The sequence below is a fragment of the Cyprinodon tularosa genome, unplaced genomic scaffold, assembly GCF_016077235.1.
Source record: "Cyprinodon tularosa strain WSP-4 unplaced genomic scaffold, ASM1607723v1 ctg484, whole genome shotgun sequence".
In the NCBI taxonomy this organism is placed as follows: domain Eukaryota; kingdom Metazoa; phylum Chordata; class Actinopteri; order Cyprinodontiformes; family Cyprinodontidae; genus Cyprinodon; species Cyprinodon tularosa.
The window spans coordinates 1,232,712-1,249,464 of record NW_024039212.1 but is presented as its reverse complement, the minus strand read 5'-3'; the positions used below and the strand labels follow the sequence as shown (position 1 = coordinate 1,249,464).

Sequence of the window (16,753 nt, the reverse complement as noted above, 5' to 3'; positions counted from 1 at the left end):
AAATCCCCCAATGCAGCAGCTTTGTGCCCATTTAAATGTATAAGCCATCTAAACAGTAACTTGCAAAATCTTACAATACTAAATCTTCTAACAACATTATCAGGGGTAAGCTTTAATCTCACAGTCTTATTGGAGTCACTTGAGCATTAGTGGCAGGTTTTTCTTGATGAATAAAAGCATTTCTGCTTTTTCACCACTCAGGCGACTTCTTTTCTCATCTACTACATGTCCAGCCAAGCTAAACAGGCGTTCACTTTCAATGCTTGTGCATGGGGCAGAGAGATAGGTTTCCTCGTAGTAGCTGTTTTTTTTTTTTTTTCATTGCTCATAAGAGCTAACAGCGGGCCACCGACGGACTCTTTTCTTCCGGTGGCTTTCGCTTTAGCCCTATCTTGTTTTTAAATGGCAAACGGGGTTTGTAGTATTAAAGCTTTTGGAAGTGGTTCCATCCCGAAGAATTTCAGCCTTACAAGAATGGCAAATTGCGAGCTTTTCGTCTACTTTTACCCTATAATATTTCCAAACCAACGACATAGCTGCTCCTGGTGACCTGTGAACTGCGACACCGGATGTTGTTACAGTTCACTCGACCCGGTGGGCGGGTCTTTAAGTCAGCCGTCTCTAAGAGCAGAAAAAATATGGAATAGCAACTAATTTTAAGACACTCGCGGAGGTAAATAGATCGGTGGTTAAGATCGCTTTCATATGTATATATCGGCCGATCACCAATCACCCTAAATTAAGGAAATCGGGGCCGATCGATCGGCCGGCCGATTTATCGGTGCACCCCTATCGTCACGGTCTTTTGGTTTCTTTTGGGTATTCAGTTTTACTTTGCCCCATGTTTCCTAGTTTTATTGGTTTAACTCCTATTTTGTTTTGTTTTCTGGATATATTTGAGTTCTTAGGTTTTCTTTGTTGCCCTCTGTTGCTGTTCTCCTTTTCACTAGCTTCTTTCTAGAAGCCTCTGTTCACACCTGCTCCCAATCAGCTCGTTAGTCTTATATTTGTTCAATAAGCCATAAATATTCTCCCTTTGCAGTTCCTCAGGGCTGGTTCCTCGTCTTTCCTTGGCTCCTCGTTGTTGTTTTTCTCCATGGTTCTAGTTTGTTTAACATTTTTAAGTTGGATTTTCAGATTCCTGCCTCTGTTACCTGTGATCGATGAAACAAATGTTGCTTTCGTTGAGCACTTTGACTCTGCTGCCATCATATGGGGTATTGATAGGGGTCTATACTATCAACAAACTATAGTCACAAGCACCAAGAACTCACCAGATGCTACTGCGCAGAAGCCGAGAAGAGCCATCATACTAAACCGGATACCATTTATGATCAGCTTCCATAAAGCCCTGTCATCATACCCATCTTGTAAGTGATTTAGATTTGTTTGTCCCAAATTTTCAGTAGGACCTCTGTTTTTTTTTTATACAAGAGGTCAAATTTGAAGCCCAGTAAACCATCCCATGACTTCCAGTTCATTCAGTGATGTGGCAGTACAAGATCTGCCACTTGAGTGAAAGCTCTGCCCACACAGAGAAAATTCCACCCCCTCATTTGAATATTAGTTTACAAAATAAAATGCAGAAATAAAAAGAGCCTGAATATACAAACTGTGTTGAAAAACGAAAGTCCTTAAAATATTTACAGAAAAAGTGTTCCACAATAAAATACCATTACTAAATAATAAATAAATAAACAAAATCAATAAATAAAGAATTATATCTTGAAATAAAAAAAATCTCTTAAAGGAATAGTACACCCAAAACATGATTAGCCTTCATTTTCTACTCACCCCCATGCTGAACAACACCCTGGAGTACTTTTTTGATATCTCAAATGCATCTGGAGATCTGGGAGGCTTCTTGCTGTCTGCTGACATTCAAATAATGGAGGTCTATGGTGCCCGAGTCAGAAAGGTCCATAAAAGTCCACAAAAAACGTGTCAATATTCCTCCATACTGCTCGTCCAATGTATTCCAAGTGTCCTGAGTGGGTAGCATCCAGAATTTACACGAAACGAAGTCATTTAGAATGTTTTTAGAGCATAAACAGTATTGTATAGGATTTCCTGAAAGCGCGCGCCGGCGCGTTCATGACGCTACGGAAGCCGGCAGACCAAACCAGATGAAAGTGCGCATTCAGCGTCTGCTCTGATGATAATGCAAGCGTAGAAGAAGAAATGTGCTGTTTACCTGTGCAAAGAAAGAAACAAACAACGAAAGAAAAATGTCTGAGGACTTCAGTGTTGAGGAAGAGCATGAGTTCTTTGCCGAGCTGAATGCGCACTTTCATCTGGCTTGGTCTGCCGCGGTTTCCGTAGCGTCATGAACGCGCCGGCGCGCGCTTTCAGGAAATCCTATACACTACTGTTTATGCTCTAAAAACATTCTAAATGACTTCGTTTCGAGTAAATTCTGGATGCTACTCACTCAGGACACTTGGAATACATTGGACGAGCAGTATGGAGGAATATTGACACGTTTTTTGTGGACTTTTATGAACCTTTCTGTCTCGGGCACAATAGACCTCCATTATTTGAATGTCAGCAGACAGCAAGAAGCCTCCCAGATCTCCAGATGCATTTGAGATATCAAAAAAGTACTCCAGAGTGTTTTTCAGCATGGGGGTGAGTAGAAAATGAAGGCTAATCATGTTTTGGGTGTACTATTCTTTTAAGATGGACAGAATATCCAGTATGTAGATGTGTAAGACTGCTAAAGATAAATAAAGCATTTACCAAGGGGACATACCAAACCATACAATGGTTTGGTACTATTATTTATATTGCACATTTAAAACAGCAACAAGGCAAATTAAACCACTTAAAAAAAAAAGAACAAATAGGCAGATGACACAGAATAAAATACATAAATCATTTGAATAAAAAAAATAATAAGAGTAACCATCCAGCACAGTGAGGTTCAAAACAGCTCACATGGGTCAAATGCCAGGCAGTAAAAATAAGCTTTTAAATGAGACTAAAAAAACAATCGGAAGTAGTTGACCTAACATGTAGTGGTAAATCATTCCACAAATGCCAAACACACACCTTATATTTATATTCCTGAAAAGATTATGGGTTTGTCTACAAATCGTGGTTTTTATTGCTATATGAAAAAGTAGAAACTGTCTACGGTTTTTGAGAATACTGTAATGAGGCCTGTAAAGTTCAGATTGGTTTAATAGCTTTCACATTTGAATCTAAAACTACCCATTATTCTGAAGATTAATTTTGGATGGTAGAACTAAGTAGAAGAAAATAGGGCAGTAAACGGATTTCCATCATTGTTATTATGCAATCAGAATTTTCTCATCTGTAAGTCATACAATACCAATAATTTCTTAAAACTGGTAGTGTTTCTATAGTGAGGCTCTTGGAGTTTAGCATCCTTGCGCATGTACTGTGATTTATCATGACAGGACATGTGCCTCCTCTTCATCTATCCCACCTACATACTTATATGTATGTACGGAGGATGATGTTGCATTTTTTAAAAACATTTTTAGCTTTTCTTTTCAACTCTTTTCTGATAGATTTAAAATTAAACTCAAATACATTTGAGTAAGGATAAAAATGGACTTTACCAGATATACACCATTTTCAGTTAGACACTATCTAGCCATAAAGAAACTAGATGTGAAAAATTAGGAATGAGACCAGACTGCCCATGTGTCAATTTGTGTAGCAGTAAACAGCTCCTTAATCAGAAGAGGATAAAAGCATCATCACTTGTTATTACACAAGTCCTTGTAAAAGCGCCATCTCATATACTTAACAGTGTTTGAAATGCTCTGTTGTCATGGAAACAAGTTTCCCATTTTCTGCAATGTGTGAGATGGAAGAAAAGAAAGAATAGTGAAATAGAAAATTTTGGTTTTGCAATTTAAAAAACAATTATTTATTCAATAGATTGAAGTATACAGGACAGTCTGAGTTTGCAGTCTTCTGCAACATGTATAAAAGTGTGTCTGACTCAAAAGGCCAGAATATGTTTTTATTTTGTGTTTCACTTAATTCCCTTCATATCTGTTATGGAGTCGTGTAGAACACAGGGGAATTGTTTTACCAGAATATAACGTAGCACTGCTTCTAAATGACTAGGTGGTTATCAATATGTATCTGCTGCAGGGTTCTGTCTTTATTAACATTATAGCATGCTCATACTCAGTTGTCTTTTACGATACAAAAAATTTAACTGCTGTGTATGTACATATACATACATTTATTGCATATAAATGTAAATTCTGACTGGTAATGCTGCTGCAGATACGTAATAAGATTAGTTATATACGGGCTCTCCGTTCCCTCGGCCCGTCTTGTCACAATGGGGAACCGGGCATTTAGTCGCTCTGCTCCCCACCTCTGGAACACCCTCCCTCCGGATCTCCGTTCTCTGGACTCCTTCCCTCTTTTCAAATCCAGACTCATAACTTTCCTGTTTAGACAATCTTATCCCATCTAGTTCATATGCAGCACTCCAATGTTGTTTTCTTCCTTTTCTTCCTTTGGCTTTATTTTACTTTTCTGCTGTTTTGTTTTCTGTGGCATCTTTATGCTTGTACTTTTTAGCTTCCTGTTTATAATGTTTTATCTGCCTGTACAGTGTCTTTGGATGTTTTGATAAGGCGCTTTCAAATAAAATGTATTATTATTATTATTATTATACTGTAGAGTCACTCCTGGCAAGAAATATGGATTTTTAAAGTTATCTAAAACTTATAAAAGTCTGACTGGTTACAAATTGTACCTAAGGTAGTATGTATCTTCCAGGTAATTTCTTCTTGTTGTTACAGTTGTATATTCTTCCTGTTAAAAACTTGGCCCAATAATCCAAACTCCTCTCTGACAAATCTCAAGCAAGGAAATCCATGCCCAGTCCCTGCGTCACAGACAATCCCCACATGAAACCCTGTCAGCATGAGCAAAGCTCAAGAAAAATGCCTCTTTATTTTTGTGAAGCTCCAGTTTCAAATCTATCTCTAGCAACATTTTGACAGAAAACAACCAAACAATCATGACAAACAAAATGTGAGTCAAATGTACAAGTGTGAGGTAAAAAGCCTTCTGACAGAAATTCTCAATACATTACATAAATCATGTATCTTGATTATAAAAAGCACTTTCAAAAAGGTATGGATGTTAAGATTTGAAGATGAAAAGACACATCAAGCTTAAGAGCTTACTCATGAATAATGCAACAACCTTACTTCCTGGAAGTCAGTAGGAGGTTGTGCAGAAACAAGGTTTTTATATAGTATCTAACCATGGATCTATCCACTTTTCATGGAAACACATAAAATAAACAAGAGTTCAAAGCTGCCCAATATTCAGGTTTACTGGTTGATTTATCAACTTCTAGATGGAAAATTCCAAAGCACTGAAATTCTGTAAAATGGTTGATCTCTCTTATTTTTCATTGTGGAAATCTTGAAATATTTTACATGACATAGCCTAAAATGGTAGAAAAATTTTGTTTAACCTAATGATAATTAATCAGATAGGCCTACATTTCTGACTTTCATGTGTTACACTGTAACACTCCCCCAAATGGCTGTGTGTTAGGACAATGGATGCAAGTGTAACTCAAGCTCAAATCATAATTCTGCACACATATGGAATAGATTCACAACTTCCACTCTAAATATAGGTTGAACATTGTCATGATTGTGAAATTTGTGGACTTCTGTTTAAGTTTTCAGTTAGACTTTGATTTATGTATTTCTGTGCTTTCTTCATGTTTGGTTTCTTTTTCATTTTGTGTTATATTTAAGCAGTGATTTTTTTCAGTTACTCTCTGTTGCCCCCTTGTGCCAGTCTCCTTTCCCTTAGCTCCTTCTAGTTACTTCTGTCTATACCTGCTCCCTATCAGCTAATTAGTCATCCCATTGCTTCTGTCTCCCATATATATACCCCCTGTTCAGGTAATCTAAGCAGAATCCTCGTCATTCTTTTGGTTAATTCCTCCCTAGTGTCTCCTAGTTTTTTGGTTCTTGAGATTTTGTGTCTATCAGTTCTAGACTTAGGATTTTGATTTTTTACTTTTTCATTAAACTTTGCAAGCAATTATCCCCGCCTCTTTGACTCTGCATTTGGGTCCACAACTACATCCATCAACCGTGACAGAACATATTTCATCCGACCATCCATTTTCTCCTACTTATTCCCTTAGTGTAGTGGTGGGAACAGTGCCTATTTCCAGCAGTATGGGCGAAATAATATATTTTTACCTTATGTGTTTGTTCTTGATTGAATAACAATGCCTCACAACTTTAAAAGGCCTAATATTTATGATGTGTTACAGAGGACGGCTGCAGCTTTAGAGTAAAGTCAACCTGCATCCCGTTCCACCAATGTAAGGGGATAGAGGAGAAGTTTACTCAGTAGTTAAAATGGGTATCTTGAACTGAAAATTTATGATTATACTGCTGGATAAATGTTCAAATGCAGAGCTTATGTCGTTGAAGGAGTGATTCTTCCTAAAACCATATTGGTGTTGCAAATATTTAAGTTATTACCTAAATAATAAAAAAAACTTTTTTATACACAACTTTGTTCAAGTTATAATTTTCTTATCTGTATCTATTTCTAAATTTGTTTGGTTTTCTACTCACAGCAGCATGATAACGAGTTGGAAATTATACTATTGTGTAGTGAAAACATTAATGTTGGAATATAGGAAGCAAATCGATGAGCATATTTTTTGTGTGACGACTTGTGAAAAAAAATATTTACAATCCCTTAACCAGTCTACAGAGGGAGGTGCTCTTTGTCAAATATCTCTCAACATTCTCCCTGTGCCATGCCCTTTTTACCTCCTGCTTAGTCAATATAATAAGTATTATATAAATATTTTTCTCAGGTCAATTATGTTCAGCATCACTACATCATCTCTGGTTATCAGAAAAGGATAAATAAAGTGACTTGCTGATTGGCAAGTAATTAAATGACTGGGCTGGCACAAAAACTGCAAGGCATAAATCATGCAGATAGACAAACACAAATATTGCAGCAGCACTCCTGACAATGTCAATGGCTTATTAAGTGCAACCACTGGCATGTAACCACCATGCTCATATGTGTCAAAACAAACATGCCCAGTTCACAGCTGGGTATATGTGTAGAAATGTTTGTACATGCACACCCAGTACAAACTCACACACTAGGTACTATTGCTTAATGAGCAGATACATTAAACAGCATAATGGGGGAGCCAATAAATCCCAAGCAAATCGGTTTTAAAGCGGAAGAGAAGGAATCAAGCTAATCTTCTGAGCACTGCCCCCCATGACAGCTCAGGATCAAAGAAACAGAAAGAAAGAGGGGAAGGAGAGATGGAGTTAGGAGGATGGAGCGCACCATATCTGTACTATCAATGGCTGTTTCCTTTTGGCTTTCATTTAGACTCCAAGTAAATAAATCGCTTACAGTTTTCCACTACACCAAACTAGCTATAAAGTAATCAGCCTCTTAATCGGCACTGTGATAAATAAGATAACTTTACCCACTGCTGTGTTTTTAAATTGCCTATTCATCTATAGGGCAGGAAAAAGAATTGTACATAGCCTTTTCTCATAGTCACACAGTATAATGTAAACAGCACTTTCAGTACTACATTTGTTCACATTATTGTTTTTTTTTGTGTAAGATTTGGACACCAGATAACCTCTGTAGTAATAGAAAATCTAATAGTATGACAATGGGTATTTATTTGCAGTAATGACATAACATTTAATATATATATTTTCTATACATAATATATATACATTATTATTTAATATATTAGGATCACTGTCCTGCTGACGCTTATTTAAAGCTTTGTTTTTTTGTTTTTCATATATATATATATATATATATATATATATATATATATATATATATATATATATATATATATAGTGTGTGTGCAAGAATAAAAACAAGAAAAAACAAACTTTAAATAAGCGTCAGTGGGACAGTGATCCTAATTTATTTAAAAAAAAATGTTCTTGTGCATGCTATGAAGACAGCATCACATATCAACGCCGTTTCAATTTACCATCTCCCACTGTTTTCTTTTACTTTTCCCTCCTTATAATCCAGTTAAACTTATGTCTAGGCATGGCTCACTTCGCATATAAACCTGGTGTACAACACTCTCTGTACACCTGTGGTTTATAAAACCTGTTTCCGTTCGATTCAGGACAACCCTGAAACAAAACAACAACAGAAAAGGCACCAAGCTTCTCTCACTTCCTCTAATGCTACCTTGGAGAATTAGAGGTTTAAAATACATTTTAAAATAAGTGAAGTTGGTTTCAAGGATATATTTAGGGATATATGTCTAATTTCTTTAAAAACTCATACAGTACCTTAACAACTTTGTTTTGTAATGTCTCTAAAAGTACTCATGAAAGAAAGGGAAGATCAAAAGACTTGAAACCAAAATTTCCAACAGCAGTTAATGCATTTGGAATGTTCAAAGCTTGGTGAAGATGATATGACTCTACTTAAACGTTTTCTTAAGGAATTAGTCAAATAGCGTAAGAGAGGGAAACTGTAAAATGGTTATATACAATCAGGAACTTTATGCACATACTTCATAACATATATAGCATGCCACTGATGAGGTAGACAGAATGCGGACCCCTGCTTTCTTTGGAGTCACCAAGGCTGCTAATGTGGCAAACTATACCTTAGTATGGCTCCCTTGGGCAATATAAACAATTTTGTTAACTGTCAACAGCTGATATAAATTCATAATTAACAAGAGACACTTCAGGATAAACCTTGGCAACTTTACAGAAAGGAATCATGTTATTTCACCTTAGGGCAGCATATGGTCCTCTGCTGCATGGATAAATACATTACAGTCACACTTAGTAATATTATTCTCTACTGCAAATGTGATTTATTGTCAAACTGTAACAATATATAGCTAGCTGCAACATTTGGTCATATATGGGACTGCAGAAATGTGATTGTGTGCACATGTGGTTAGCAAGTGTTCTGAAAGTGTCTCAGGTGTAGTTGTGCCACCATTAGGTTTATCAGCCAGAGTGTGCCTTAAGTTTGTAAAGAAATTGTTTTCTCCTTATGCTCAACTAATATACCATTTTTCTTTAAGTTAAGTTGGAGCTAAAAACTCGACAGATGAAATACACATTTAACCAGGTGATTATATCCCTCCTTTAAATAAAAGGATTATTTTGCACTTCTCATCTTTAGTAAAGACAAAACAGATCCCAGCCCTATTTTTATTTGTATTTTTTTTATTACCTGGTCAAGAACGTTAACAACACTACTAACCTTGCCTACCCTCAACCAAACTTCTATCTCAGTAAGGATTAGCTGAGTCAAAACAAAATAGATCACATGACAGTTCCCTGCAATGCTGACAGGCTCATGCTCTCATCTTATTTACAGGCAGTTCTTAGCTCCTATCACCTTTTTGCAACTTTTTGCAGAACTAACTGCTGTTTTATGAGCAACATGCTTTGTACATGGTCTGTGCGAAATAACATTCATTCATCAGATGCTAAGAACAGGGACAACTATGTGGAAGGCTTCTGCCGGATAAAGGTCTTCAAAATGACCTGTATGCAGCAGGTGGAACCTGTGTGCAGTAGCACATTTTCAATGTGCCCAAAGACAGCTGTGGCTACAATGTCGCTTTCCACCAACAATGTTTGAATTGGTAAATTAATGAATATAATGTGGAGAGCTTTGGACTTGAACATTTACAATCTAAGTACAGGCTATTTAAATACAAATTATAAAACCTCGAAAATCTAATTTGTTATAAAGCATTGAAAATCTGACTTTGAGAATGTATCAACCTCTCACTGACGGAGAATGATTTATAGTCAGATTTACAGTGAGATTATTCTCTTAACAGCTGGATTTACCTCCATCAACTCTTTACTTGACCCAGATATGGCTCACAAAGGTATGCCCATAACTTAATAAAACAAAACTGTGTTTTGTGTCCTGAAAAAACATTGAAGAGGGAAAAAAAATCTTGCTGGCTACAAATTATACCCCTAACACACTGGTGGAAAAACCTGTTTTAACAATCGGCTTTTGCAGGCAGTGAGCTCACTAACATGGGTGAAACAACTCAGCAAGCTACTGGCTTAAAATAGCCTTCCAATATCTCAGCTCCGATCGGCATACAGTGGGAACATCAGACCTGGGTCAACCTGCTAATTTAGTGCTACCATTGAGCGCAAGCTACAGACGTCAACACACCCGCAAGTTGTGTCTGATCTAAGAAGCTGAAACAATTGTGCCTACATCAGATACAGCAGGTAGTTGTGAGAGAGGGTGGACTAAAGAGCCAAACAATAAATCACACTGACTATGCCCTGCCTTCCTTTCATGCTGCTCTCCATTGTTTACTTTCCCCAATTTCTGTTGCAATGGCGACATCATCAATGTGCTGATGAAGGTTCTCAGTCATCCAGGTCATAGTCATTCCGTAAAAATTAAAAAAATATCCACTGGACTTGGTTTTCAAGATTTGAAGACGTTTCGCCACCCCTCCAGGAAGCTTTCTCAATTCAATCCAGACATTTGAATTGAGAAAGCTTCCTGGAGGGGTGGCGAAACGTCTTCAAATCTTGAAAACCAAGTCCAGTGGATATTTTTTGAATTTTTACGGAATGACATCATCAATGGTAACCCAGCATTATGGTGTCAGCAGGTATGCAGCAAGGGGGGGACAGGGGCCATGCAACTTGCCAGCGGGGGGTCAGACCCGGGGTTTTGTTCAAATGGGAAGGGAGCCAAATGTCGATTGTTAGCGGGTCAATCTGTGCTTAAAAAACATGCAATAACCCGCAAATTTCTGTGAGTAAGAGGCTTTAGCGATGTGCACTTTTACCCCTCCCCCCCACCAACATCCCCTAACAGGTTTTGTGTACTCTCTTCAGTCATGGTGTTTTTTTTACAGTTGCACTGCTCAAGGTGACTTCATGTTAAAGTAGCTCTGCTAGATAGATTCTGATGTTCTTTTGTAAAAGATAAGCTATGCAAATATTCACAGTCTTTACTGAATACTTTAATGATTTATTACTGCCAGCATTAACATCCTTAAGTCTTTTGGAATATGATGTAGCAAGGTTACTGGGTATATACAACAATTCTTTGCTAAATGTAATACTTTTTAATACCCTTTTAATACTGTCAAAACATTTTTAAATGGCAACACAACTGCAAACCGCCACTGAGGTATAAACACTTTTACTTTAGTTGTGAACTATAAAGTTAATGAAAACTGCCAAAAAGCAAAAATTCAAATTCAAATTAAGTACTATTTTTCAAATTAAAGTATGTTGTTAGTTTTTATGCTTTGGTAAAGAACTGATCTATAAACCAATTAGTTGGTATTTAAACTTAACCTAAAACAAAAGTTATTTAATTGTCATCTTTATGAAGAGAACACACTTTCTTTAGTGCCATCTACATGGTTCAGAATGACAAGTGAAAAACAGAAAAGTGCAATTCTAATAAAGAAAGTCCAAATCATAAACCTTTGTTTTTATTAAGCCAGTTTTACCTTCCTTAGTTTGCTATAGTTAGTACTGACTTCACTGTGCAGAACAGGCTATGGTAGACTTTTAACTGTGTGTATTTATGTCTACCCCAAATTTTTGAGTGGACTGTGCACATACCGTGAACCTTGCATCGTGCACATATCTGAATTGACAGTCCCGCAGACTTATTTTTACATTTCTCGTGACAAATGCTTTCATGTCCCATTCTGCCATGGTAACATCAGACGAGTTTGATTTATAGCTTCATGAAAATTTATAAAACAAATTCTAGCTGTTCGCCAAGGTTCGCTAAGATCTTGCAGGTTCGCCAAGACCTTGCAGGTTCTTGCGACCGGCTGTTCTGAGCATTGTTGCCACCAATTAGCATCTATAAAGCCATGTCAGATTGGTCTCACATTTATAACAGTTCAGTAAGAATACTCATTCCTCATGAGAAGTATATTCCCACCAAGCACTGCAATGAGACGCCACGTATGGGGTCATAAGAATTTTGCTTTTAAGGCACCTGTCATTGCGAAGTCTGCTGGCAGATGTTTTTGGACGCATGGCTCAAGGAGTATGGTGGGGCTGTTAGGTTAAGGCAAAAAAGGTCCATAGTCAGAGCTTAGAATTAAAGAGTCTGTTTTTTATATTTAAGGTGTGCAGTCTGACCACTTACACATACTGACTGATAATTTATGTCACTGCTATCTCGGTCACTCTAAACTTTTAAATGGCCTTAATTTTTGCCGATTGCTTTTGCTACATTTTAAAACCTTTAACTTTTTACTTTTACTGTGCGTGCATCTGTCTTTAGGCAGTTATTCTCATCCTTCTTTCCACTACATCTCTAGAAGGAGATTAGTTCAATACCATTAGGAATGAGGCTGTAGCAACTAAATATAAAAAAGGTACATTGCTGTTAATAATTTGTGAATGTACTGTAGTTTTCTTCTAAAGACATTCCGTTCAGTTGCACTGAATTTTGTTGAATGCTTTCCGTCTATTGAAGGCTAAATACATTTCCAAAACCTAGTTTTCAGATTTTATCTAACAAACAATTAAAAGCAAGAATCATGATTCTTCTACTACTCACTATGCAATACTTTGCATTTGTCTATCTCATCTAATATCATGCCAAATACAAAAAAACTGGGAAATGTGATACAAGGCTTTAATAAAAAATTATGCATATCTTTTTATACAGCTGAAAAAAGTCATGTTTATTATGTTTAGATTCAGGCACGTACATGTTTTGGATGTAATCCCATGGAGCACAACCAGTCCTGGTAGCATGGGGGGGCACACACATGCCCTAGATAGTTTGAATCTAATCTAGGCCATCCTCGTTTCCCCTTAACACGTGACAAGCACTGCAGGTAGAATGCTGTGGCACATATGCAACAAGCATGTCCCCACATTAAAACACACTGCAACCAACACAAGTTAAAAGATTGCAAGAACATCAAGCATGGTAGAAATGGAAGCGCTGCAAAATATGTCTAGTCCCTCTGCAACAATTCAAGGGGAATCTTTTTAAGAAGCGAGCCATGGGAGAGACTGGCATTAATAAGGAGAATATGAAAAGAGAAAGGGAGAGAAAGAGAGAAAAAAGTAGAAGGAAGTGTGTATAGTGAGGTAACTCAAGGACATTTTCGCTGCTGCTATGCTTTGCTGCTGTAGAGCATGCTGCAGACTAGCAAGAGCTTTCTTTTTGGTTGGTGTTATATAAGACCTTACTGTGACAGAGAGACAAATACACACCAAATCCAAAGAGACTTATCCCATACAAGCACATTCACATTAACTAGGCAACGTGCACATACAAGCAAAGACACGCACACTGATCGCATACACAGGCAGGCAAATCCACATACACACTTGTAATCTTCAATTCAGGGCATGTAATTTTAAATTCACACTATGCTCTCTTTAAATTCTACTGCAGCTACCCACAACTCATTTGGCGCAAACATAGAGCAGGGCACAACAGGATAAATATATTGTATAGTAAGTTTGATCAGAAACCAGTTGGTTTCTGATCCAAACTAGAAAATGGTTGAATTGTAAAGTACCTTGAGATGACATTTCTTGTGAATATATAAAAAAAACTAAATTGAATTGAAAAATTGACCCATTAATCGTTTTAGTGACCTGTTTTTGGTTTCACAGATCTGTAAACAACCTTATTAGCTTTTTGGGAGTTGCATAAATAACATGGTTTGTCTTTACTCCAGGAAGTTACTGTATCCCAGCAAACATATTTCTGCACAAGATCAGCATACGGAAAAAAGCACGCCATGGCCCATTCAAGGTATCTACTCCCTCACTGACCAATTTCGCTGGTATTCTGTCATAATGTTTGGCTAGACAAATGCACCCCTAGCTCCACATATTTTGGAAAGACAGCATGTATTTTCTTCCTTTACTCTGTGGATAGCATAATCATTGATGCTAAGGGCTTGCATAACAAGTACCAAAGGGCGACAGTGGTGTTGGATGTTGGAGTTTGCCCTGAAATCGAAGGGTTGATGGTTCAAGCCCCGGCTCTGACTTTCATTGTCATTGTGTCCTTGGGCAAGAAACTTCACCTGGATTGTCTACTGATGGTGGTCAGAGGGCCCGGTGGCACCAGTGTACGGCAGCCCCGCTTCTGTCAGTGAGCCCCAGGGCAGCTGTGGCTACTATGTAGCTTGCCACCATCAGTGTGTGTGTGTGAATGGGTGAATGAATGTAGTGTAAAGCGCTTTGGTCACGTCTCCTAACTTGAAAAAAGGCGCTATATAAGTACATGCCATTTACCATTTACCATTTCACAAGCATGCAAGAAGCTAATAAACACTTGATGCTTTTGACTCTTAAATAGTTAATAGTCAAGTTAAATTATTTTACTACTGTTATTGAAAACTATTTAAAATTAAATTCAGTTGGAATTCATTCAGTTCAGGTCAATTAAGTTAAATTACCTTTTATTCAATCGAAATAAAAATAGTTTTTCCTTTTAGTTCACAGTTTTTATTGATTTTCTTGACCTGTTTGAACAAAGTGGCAACCTCTCAGTCTTCATCATCAGGATCTCAGCAGAGCAAAAAAAAATTTTTGCAAATCAGTTAAACCATTCTAGTTAGTTTGAAACATTTCCCCACCCTTTTGCAAAACAGTTAACACAGATGTCATTCAAGCACTCCAAACTCCATTTCTCTAGCTATGTTAGCCAAACAGAAACCATATATTCCCTGCTCTTAGAAACTTCTTGATCAGTATAAAATCACTGAAGCATCTGTTTGACACTTCTTCACGCAACTTTTCAATTTGCAGTCAGTCTGCAGGCCTTAAAAGATGCCAACCTCTGCAAAGTGAGGCGACGTGGGAGGAACCTCATTGGGCATAGGGCCACTATTAAAGTTCCAAGGCAGAGGCGAATCAACATAACTATGTGTGCTGCTATTTCCAATGATCGTGTCCTCTGGCATATCCCACTGCAGTACTGAGCACCTCATTGCATTCCTTAGCACCTTGCATGACAGGCTGATCCCACCTCTTGAAAGAGGGCTGTTGAGGCTTGGTATGCCACTGTTTGTAATAATCTGGGACAATGTGACATACCACCACCGTTGTGTAGTGAATCAGTGGTTTGTGGTACACCCTAGAATGATGGTGTAATTTCTTCCCCATTACGCTACATTTTTAAATCCTATAGAGGAATTTTTCAATGCATGGAGATGGAAGGTATATGATCACTACCCCTATGAGCAGATGCCCTTGCTCATCACAATGGCCAGTACTGCACAGGATATAGATGCAGAGGCATGTCAATTATGGATCAGGCACGCTAGCAGATATTTCCCTAGGTGCATTGCAAGAGAAATTATTGAGTGTAATGAAGATGAGGCTATGTTGCCTATTCGTCAAGAGAGAAAAGAATGGAAGAGACAGAAGGGTATCACTTATGCCTATCTCTTGCAGTGTAGTTTAATTTTCCTAATTTTTTATACAGTGATTTATCTTATATTTATTTCATATTCTATATGTATTTTCTAGGGCTGTCAAAGGTATTGCGTTATTATTTAATTAATAAATCAAAATATTATTGCTGTAATTATTTTTGTTAGGTTAACGCGGAGGGCGTTTTCTTTGTGCGTGGACAGTTCAGTTAGTCATGCGGCAGCATTGGGGCGTGAAGCCAGAAGGGCCCCACATTACTGCTTGGGGCTGCAAGGAAGAGAGAAAGGGAAAGAGACTTTTGTAGTGGGGAATCGAAATGTAAGTGCTGTACCAGAGCATAGTGTTGTGGTAACAGATTCCACCCCACGCTCAGAGGTTGCTGCTGCAGCCACAGGATCAATTCTGACCCTCAAACAATTTCTTAATCTTGTATGTTTTTGTCTCTTCTGCTTTGGAAATTCATTTTTAAAATGTGATTATTGATCTGTTAATTCCCCAGTGTCATATGATCATACTATTAATGCCATACATTTTTTTTCATCATTTGACAGCTCTAGTATTTTCCTTTGTTCCCCATAATCCGGAAAAAAAACAGTGTATCATTAATAACATTTGCATCACACCGTATCTGTTTTTTTGGAAGGAGGCCAATTTGACTACAAATGACACTGAAATGTCAGCTGCGTACATCCATTGGCTGCTGCACTGACTCATACTGAGTGCTGTATTTTGTATTTTGTTGCCTCTTGCATAATGAGTGATTGAAAGCACTCATTAATTTGTGAGCAGGTTGTGCTGCTTAAGGGCAAAATGTGCTTTTGGTCTATATTTTAAATGTTTTGCCAGAGTAAGACTCTTTTGCAAACACACTGTATCATTATGACCATTGGTGCCACTGTTTAGGCCTCTGCGTTAACTATGTGTGTTTTGAATTGAGTGCTGGTTCGAAGCAATCTATAAAAACTATAATTTTACTTTCAACAATAGTAAATTGCAGCAAATGTAATCACAAGAACCTTTACAAGTAGTTTGAATTGCAGATATATAGATTCAAGGCTGGTAATATATAGTGAGATTAATTCACTCAGTTATAATAAAAGCAAATTAACCTTTTAGTTACATATACATGAATGTCGATTTTATCTTAACTTGGGAATGTCTTTCCTTTAGTTGTCACCTGTAGGCTTTGCAGTTGAGTGATTTCAGTTCTGAAACCCACCATACATAATAGTGAACGCTTGGTGTGTAAATATTGTTAATTCCAAGCGACATTTCCAGGGGCAGATTTGGAA

At 37.5% G+C, this 16,753-nt stretch overlaps 1 protein-coding gene across 3 annotated transcripts in view; it reads right to left on the bottom strand.

The window, feature by feature from the left end:
* Positions 1-16,753, bottom strand: part of gabra1 (gamma-aminobutyric acid type A receptor subunit alpha1) — a 48,548-nt gene that overhangs the window by 12,164 nt on the left and 19,631 nt on the right. The gene's annotated exons all lie outside the window — the stretch shown is intronic.